Source organism: Elephantulus edwardii, unplaced genomic scaffold, assembly GCF_000299155.1.
Source record: "Elephantulus edwardii isolate Elephantulus edwardi_28Jun2011 unplaced genomic scaffold, EleEdw1.0 scaffold00120, whole genome shotgun sequence".
In the NCBI taxonomy this organism is placed as follows: domain Eukaryota; kingdom Metazoa; phylum Chordata; class Mammalia; order Macroscelidea; family Macroscelididae; genus Elephantulus; species Elephantulus edwardii.
Genome location: NW_006399870.1, coordinates 7,125,683 through 7,133,963, shown reverse-complemented (window position 1 = coordinate 7,133,963; position 8,281 = coordinate 7,125,683). Strand labels below are relative to the sequence as shown.

Genomic DNA, 8,281 nt, shown 5'->3' with positions numbered 1-8,281 from the left:
TTGGTGAGATGGATTGATTCTGTGACTGGAGCGGTGGGAATAAATGCATATGAGATGGCTAGGTTGGCACAGGATAGAACAGCATTTAGGGTTCTTGTACATAGGGTTGTTATGAGTCACAAGCGACTCGATGGCACATAACAACAACAACAACAATAGAGCTAGATTCTGGGTTATCACATAGACCAAAGCAGACAATGGCCATCTCTCTGAATAATTATAATCTCACTTACCTTCAGCCTCATCTATGAGCATTTTGGACTGTTATATAAGACTTAACAAGACAGCAACTACTAGGTTTACACTGGCAAGAGAACGCACTAAGAAACAGTGTGAATTTCACATTAAAAGTATATTTATCTCAAGAGTCCGGATTTAAGGTTGCATAGTGGAGTGTACTCAGGGTGGTGGGATTGTATACCAGTGAAGGAATTTTTCTTATACTTTTCAAAAAGAGGAGCGAACTTGGGGGGGGGGGGAGCAGGGAGAAAAATGCAACAATGAATGAATGGAAATCCAAAATCTCAATAAATGTCCATTGAAATTAATAAGATAAAATTTGTTACAACCATGTAACGCACAGGAATGGAGTTCTATATAGGTTATTTTATGTGTTACACAACATAGAACTGATGAAAACCTTGAATATATGAACAAATGATGCACTAAGGCAAATCAAGCCTACTGAACAGACTCCCTGCTGTCCAGTAAGTTCTAAATCACAGAGACCTGCATCATGTTTCTTAAAACTAAATCGTTACAGGAGAGTTCTCTTTTTCTCCATGAAGGAATTTGCTTATTTCACAGAGGGGGGCAGCTCTTCTTTGGTGAGTTCCAACCACTGACCTTTCGGATAGAAGCCCTAGACGTAATGCACTATGCCATAGTACATTTTTTTGTTCATTTGTTTGATTTTGCACATAAACACTGGACATGTTTTATTTTGTTGTTGGGTTTCGGGGCTTTTATTTTTCTCCTTTCTAAGAGCATCATGCCTCACATGTTTCACCCTTCAGATCCCCTGACTCCAGAAATCAGTGATGCAAGACCATGCCTTTGGTCCCCATGAAAGTATTTTGACCCAAAGACATTTTTTTTCTTTTGTTTAGTATGATGATTCCCAAAGCACTCAGGGAATTTGGGAAAACTAGAGTGCAGAGAATGATTTTAGTATCAGGGCTCCCTCCCACCTGAATTAGATTCAGAGCAGACATTAACACCCCTCATTTGGAAGATGTACTCTGTCTAGCCATCTCTGAACTTTGTCCAAGAATGGATTCATTCTTAGAAAAGAAGATCAGTTAGAGTTCTAAGGAAGGAGGAAGGAAAATAAATATTTCATTCTCTTACCCACTAAATTATAAAGGAGTTGATTTTCCTAGATTACAGATAAGAAATGGAAGGCTCAGTGAAAAAGAGTGGTTTAGCTGAGGCCTGAAATCAGCAAGGGGCAGAAAGCATTCTGTCAGAGGCCTATCCTGAGCCATGTTACCTCCAGGAGCTTTTATAACAATGAAAATTTGCCATCAAGGAACTCAACAAAATTCTAAAGAATAAGGATGTCTGTTTAGAAACTAAGATGTGCCTGATCCAAGTTATAACATTTTCCTTTGCTTTTTGTCCATCTGAAAGTTGAGAAATGAATAAAGAAGACTGCAAGAGAATTAATGCCTTTGATTTATAGTGTGGGCAAAATATAGAAACTGTGTCTCACTTATTTTCCAGCAGGAATCAGTCCTTGGAGAGAGACATCATGCTCGGGAAGGTGGAGAGTCATCAAAAGAGAGGAAACTCTCAACGAGATGGATGATGCAGTGAGTGCCACAATGTGCTTGAGCATGACAGACATCAGAAGAATTGTACAGGGTTCAGACTGGTTGTTTATACAATTGTTATGAGTTGTAGCTGACTTAATAGAACTTTGCAACCATGATTTTGTATATAAGGAGCACTGTAAATCAAAAGATAGAAAGATAGAAGGAAAAATATTTTGCCATATTATGTTTTTAATGAAAGACTGATATTTTCATTTATACCAGTGAACTCAGGTAGCCCAGTCCTTAGGAAGTTGTGCTGTTAACCCGGAAATGGTCCATCTCTGTGACTTCAAGTCCATCGACTCCTCAAGAGAAAGGTGGACAGTTTCCTCCCATGTGACTAACAGCCTCTGAAAACCCACCGGAGGGTCTGCTGTGAGTTGTTAACAACTCAAAAATAATGATTTTTTTTGCTTGTTTGAGCTGACCCTTACTGATTTTCATTCTTTGCATGGCTTTTCTCCAGCCAGCACTGCTAGGTAACTTCCTGGGAGCTTTTTGGAGAAAGTCAGGGACAAGGCTAATGCCCTGTGGCAAATGGTCTGTAGGTTTCCATATGATTGTCCAGGTCCCAATTTACGTTGTCTCCATCTCCATGCTATTTCTCTTAGCTACAAAGTCCATTTCCTCCTCAATAGGAGGGCCTTTAAAATGTCACAGAGCTTTGATAACTCACATTTCTAGCATTTAGTAAAACAGTGGTTGTGTGCCTATTGAACATCTGGGTCTGGGGGAGGGGGAATGTCTCAGTTAAAGCACCTGGTGTCCTCCTATGTGATATTTCAAGCATTTTGTGCCAGCAGCTTATATTTTTTCATTTTATTGGCAAATTAGATGTTTTTGTATAGAAATGAGAGCGCAGTATAAAAGTCCATGTCTATCAACACTGTAACCAAACTGTAACTATTTTCATCAATTAAATGCTCACTGAGTAGGTCTTAATATAGCATTTGGAAGGAACTATCATCTTTCTCTTGGAGAGGCATTTCTGTGCTTGTTACCAGTGCAGGGTGCTATTTCATAGAGTGGACTAGGAAATCTAAGGTCCACTTGACAGTATTGACAGATCATAGGGTGTTGATTAGGGATATAATAGTGCAATATCCTCCTGACTGCTACCTAGTGTTTGTAGAATTATAAGCTTGCTGAATTTGTGCTTCAATCAACTGGTTGTGTAAGAATTCAATCAACGTTAATCTAACACAATGCACCACCTGCTCCCCAACTGATTTCTAGTGTTTTTCAATCAAAAGCAGTAGAAAAGCATCACTTATTGAAAGCAGTGTTAGCAGACCGGAAAATTCAAGAACCTGAAGTTCAATAGGAAGATCAGGTTTGCATTTTACGCCTCTTTCTCTTATTGGAATGCCACTGACATAGTAAAATAGTTTTTGCCAGGATAATGGGGGAAAGCTAGACTCAGCTAATACTAAATTGAGTCCATATAAAATGAAAGTTTTAATTAGGTGCTGGTAATTAGCATTCATTTCCAATCAGCTCTTATATATACAGGATCAAGCCTTTTATTAGGTCTTATCTGGCTTCCCTTTAAGTTTTTTACAGTATACAGCACTGTATAGTTCAATTTACTAGGCTGTATAACAAAGAACATAATCCTGTTGCCCCTACTCAATCTCAGACTCAGAAAGATCTTGTCACATGAATAAAAAATCAGGTGCTGGAATTCACTGGGAGTTGTGTTTACAGACAATCCAAAGGCTAACCCTCCCTGGCGTTGGGAACCACCAGGCTCTCTGCAGAAGAAAGATGAGCAATTTCTTTCTGTGGGACTTAGTGTCTCAGAAACATGTTGAAGGATCAACAATAAGTCAGTTATGGCTTGACAGCAGTAAGTTTGAAAGTTCATGAAAAAAAGAGGTATTTTCACTGACAAAATTCAATGATGTTGTTGATTGCCATCGAGTAAAGCACAACTCATAGCAACTCTATGAACAAAAGGCCTGAAGCCTTTCTATAGTTATCATTATTTATCAAAGTGCATAGAGTTTCCAGAGGCATGTTGTTTAGGAAGTGGAAGCTACTCCTGTGTCTAAATGTTTTCAAGTATATTAGCTCCCTTAACTTAACAGATCCAAAGACAAGAACTGATAAGTATCGGTCATGACTTCATCCCAAGTGATTGGAATGGTATCTGGTAATAGACACTCCACAGATTTTGCATAAATGAATAATTAAACAAAGCAGAATCATCCTTATTTATTTGTGAAGATATCATCTACCATTCAAGTTCACACCAAAATAAAATCAAACTAAACACTGGCCTTTGCCTTGGCCATAGGCCAAACTGTCTCCACTGATTTCAAATTTCCTCTTGACTGTAAATAATGTAATTTTCCTAAAGTGAGTATATTAATAATACAAAGAATTCTTTGTAATTCAAACTCTTAACTTGACAGTATAGTGTAATGTTTTTGACTTGCGATAGAAAATAAAAACTTTAACAAGTAAAGAAGAATTTGATAGCATTGTGGAATATGTCATTACTTTCTGGCTCTTTGCCCAGAAAGATTGTTCTACATCAGGCTGAATTCTCAAATAATTATTTTCAAAACTTCAGGACTACTGGATAAACTCTCTTAAATCACTGCACAAGACAAAATAAGCAAAGTGAAACTTTGGTTGGAATCAACCCAGAGCTACATCTCTAGTGAGTTTCTAAAGCTAAACATTACAAGGGATGAGACTGTCCGGCTTTCTCTAATGGAGGCACTGGAAGATCCAAACCAACAGAGAGGTTTCATTTCTGAGTTAGCAGTGTGACTTATTTTAGACTGCAGTACAAGTGGCTCCTACAATATACTAACTAACTAATTCATTGCTGTCAATTTGAAATCGACTCATAACTGACCCTCAAGAAGGTGTCCAAAGATCATAATTCCCATGGGAAGAGTTTGCCATCCTTCATCCAAGGCATGCCTGTTGCATTTGAGCCACTGGCCTTTGGGTTGGCAAGGTAACTCTCTACCTACTAGATCATCAGAGCTTCCAACAGTACAATAACTACCTCAAAAGTCATTGAGGAGAATAAAAATTTCAGGGAACTTAACTGTGCTTATGAGAAAAATATACATAAACCAAAGAAGCAATTGTCCAGATAGGACCTGAGAACACTACTAAGTTTAAAATCAGAAAAAGTGTGTATCAGGGTTATATCCATTCTCCAGACAAATTCAAAATGTATGTCAATCAAATGATTTGGGAAACTTGACTAAAGGAAAAAGAATATGGCAACAAGACTGGAGGAAGAGTCATCAACAACTGGTGTTATGCAGATGACATATCCTTGCTTGCAGAAATGTATGAAGACTTGAAGTAATTACTGAAGAAAATCAAAGAAGAAAACTTTCTATATGGATTACTTCTCAACAATATCAAAACAAAAATTCTCATCATAGAACTAATTAGCAATATTGTAATGGAGAAAATATTAACGTTTTCACTGATTTAATCTTATTTAAATCCATAATCAACATCTATGGTAGCAGCAGCCAATCAATTAAGACACATTGTACTGGGAAAATGTGCTGTCAAGGACTCTCTTTGAGTTCTAAAATGCTAAAGACGAAGGATATCAGTCTAAAGACTAAGATGCTCTTTATTCAAGCTGCAGCATTTCCCATGACTTCCTATTCATGTGCAAGTTGGACAATGAGTAAAGCTGACAGAAGAAGAATTGATGTCTTTGAATTGTGATTTCGGTTAAGGGTATTGAATATACTGTCAGAATGTCAGGGTGATCTGCCAACCCAAAGGCATATAATTTGAATCCACCATGAGAGAAAGACAGGCAATTTCCTCTCATGTGATTTACAGCCTCTGAGACCTGCTAGAGGGTCAACTATGAGTCAGTTCTAATGTGATGACACATAACAACAGTAATAGCCAAAAGAAGAAACCAATCTGTCTTGAAATAAGTGCAACCAAGGTCCTCCTTGGAAGCGAGGTTTGTGTCATTTTCTTTCATACTCTTTGGGCATGTTATCAGAGAAGGATAATACTTGGAAAATTCAGTAAGATGGGAAAAGCAGAATGTTAGCAGTAGAGATACAACCCTTGCTTGACCCTGTGACTGTAACAATGCCCTCGAGCGTATCATTGATTATGAAGATAACGCAGAATAGAACAAGAATCAGCTGTGTGGTTCACGGGATCACTATATGGCACCAAACAACTACAATAATATAAAACTTTTCTTCACAAAAAATATTACTATTATTAACATACTCTAATTTTCATAAACTTCTACTTTGATTATTAAGTTTGCTTTGAAGAATATCTAACAGTTAAAACGTCTTGTTTTTTGTTGTTAAGTGCTGTCGAGTACGACTCATGGCAACCACATTAACAAAAGATCTGAACCCAGTCCTACAACTGTCATCATTTCTCTAATGTCCATAGAGTTTCCAAAGGCCTGTTGTTTAAGAAGTGGATCCCAATCTTGCTTCCAAGCCTGTCTTAATCTGGGAGTTCTATCAAACCCTGTTCACCATGGCCAAGCAGTATGACATTTGACACACCAGTAGCACAATGTTTAGTGTCACAACTTAGTCTCTATATTATTTCAGATAAATTCTGAAAGGCAATCAAATTATTATACAAAAAAACCATGCAGCTAACAAACATGATATACAAAGTTGTGGCGCACACAAGTGCTAATATCCTCTAAAGTAAGAATTTATTTAAGAAAACAAGAAAAAAAATCAATCAAAGGATAATGAAGCTATCCTTTATAGAAGGTTTTAGGGAGCATCATTAGCAAATAAATAATCTGTAAATTGCATAGATAAGCAATCAGCTCCAGTTTAAAATTGTCAGTTTGATAAAATTCCACCAACAATTACTCAAAATTACATAGCCCGTTTGGGAAAATAGAGCAGTCATAAGTCACTACCTTCCACTTCTTGTTAAGGTTTAATGTAATTTGTTTTTATTTGCTTTAAAAATTGAAATTGCATTCTCTTTTACTGAGCTAGATGTTATCAAGAGCCATCATAAAAACTTTCAGACAAAATGGAGCAGTCTCTGAGTGATTCGACTTTAGCATGAAAATAAAAAAAAAACAAAACATATGAATCTGGTTAAAAATTGTTGTAAACCAACAGTATGAATCAAAAGGTCACATGCTCCATTTTCCCAATTTATCATACTTCATTAGTTCCAGAAATTGGAACATAAACTGAATTCTCTTCAGGCTGGTTAAGTGAGACATAGGTTGAATTTGGTTCCTGGAACACCACACAGTTCTGCAATCACTGTGTGGATCTTGGTGAAGTCCCTTTTACACTTTGGAATTCAATTTTCTTCTCCTATAACATGAGGTTTCTTTCCTACTTTATGATCAAAACCTTTTTAAAAGACAAAACAAAAAAAAAAACTCTATTAATTATGTACTATGTGACAGGAACAGTTTAAATTAGGAAGATAGAAAATAAGAATTCATTGTGCCTAAGATATTGTTGACTATTTCTTAATATGCATTTTTACCCCTTTCCTCATAAAGAGAACTCCAAGTTATGTTTAGGGTGGCAGAGAGCCTGGCTAACACACTTGTCCTCCATGCTATCTGGCAGCCAGAGGAGCCCACGTGACACAATTCTCTCCAGTGAAAAGCAGATTAAAGTCTCCCCAGGAGCTACAGAAATTGTGACTTTCCATATTCTAATTCCATTTTTGTCCCCTTCATTTCCTTCCTACCTTCCTACTTTTCTATTTGTTGTACTCAAGGCCACATTAAGTTATTTCTCATAGGGTTACTTTATGTTGTAGTTTAGTCAATGAAACCTAACAATAATGGTGGCTGGTAAGTGATACGTAACTGTACTGTAAATAGATGAGAGAGGGAGAGAAAGAGAGGAAGAAAGAAGACAGGACAACAGGTTATTCTCCAGGAGAAAGGTACTTTAATACTTTGGTCTTTCTGATTGTGGAAATCTTCCTCAAATATATTGTGATATGTGAGCCTTAAAGGATCAATATTGATACTTTTGGTGAAAAATAAAGGGTAGGGCTACCCTATATTCTAGGCAATGGATGCAGTGGTAAAGAAATCAAGTGATAAATTGCATTGAGCTAATAAGCTGTAAACTACCTCTTTAAGGTGCTAAGAAGAAAGGATGTCACTCTGAGGATTAAGGTGTCACTTTGAGGATTATTGTTTGGGGTTTATTTAGTTATTCTGTTGACAACATGCCTACACTGTATGTTACAACATAGAAAAAATATTAAAGTTACGTAACAACAAAGAGAACAGAAGGCCTACAAGTGGACCAGGAATTTAAAAAAGTTTTTTGAAATATGGTAAAGGAGGACTAAGATTACAAGCCATCGTTCAGGAAAACATTCTAGCAGAACTGTGAGCCTATCAAAGACTGAGCGACTTTAAATTGAAGTCAAGGCTATGGGAGTAGAAATAAGGGATGAGTACAGGGAGAAATTAAAAGTTA

The 8,281-nt window shown here is 37.0% G+C and overlaps 1 protein-coding gene across 2 annotated transcripts in view; it reads right to left on the bottom strand.

Annotated features, from left to right (window-relative positions):
• Positions 1-8,281, bottom strand: part of OPCML (opioid binding protein/cell adhesion molecule-like) — a 1,241,366-nt gene that overhangs the window by 697,951 nt on the left and 535,134 nt on the right. The gene's annotated exons all lie outside the window — the stretch shown is intronic.